Here is a 607-nt window from a genome sequence, read left to right as displayed (position 1 = left end):
CCCCGCCCCGTGCTTTTCCTTTGCTTGGAAAGCAATAAAACTTCCTTTTCCTTTTTCTCAAAACCATGTTCTTATTATTGGACTGGCACTGGGTTCAAGAACTGAGCTTTCAGTAACATGAAGAAGACTTCTTTTAATATATTCAGTATTTATTTGATAGAGCAGACTCAAGTGACAGCAAACTTTTGTCATTTTCATTATACAGTTCACATATCTTTTTCCTTTTAAGGTTATATCAAGATATTTTACATATCCATAGTATCTTAAGTGAGACTTTTTCATGCATTTTTCTAAAGAGTTCCCATGAAAGCAATTCACACCATGAAATTATTCAAAAAGGCTATTTTAAAATCAATGCTGACACCAAATTCAGAAACAATAAATAAGCAATAAACTTTTTATAAGTACAACAATTAGGATGGGCCTAAGAAGAAGGGGAAAAAAAACAAGTAAAATGTGACAAATATCTGCATTCATTGGAAGAATGCAGTATTACAGATCTCTCATAGATTTTCCTCTCCTCAAAATGAGGTAAATGTGAAAAAGAAACTCAAAATTCATCTTATCAAAAATCATTAGATAACACATGTTAAAATTTTCACAGAAA

Source organism: Marmota marmota, unplaced genomic scaffold (genome assembly GCF_001458135.2).
Source record: "Marmota marmota marmota unplaced genomic scaffold, marMar, whole genome shotgun sequence".
Classification (NCBI taxonomy): domain Eukaryota; kingdom Metazoa; phylum Chordata; class Mammalia; order Rodentia; family Sciuridae; genus Marmota; species Marmota marmota.
The sequence above is the reverse complement of the archived record's forward strand: the minus strand, read 5'-3'. Positions refer to the sequence as shown.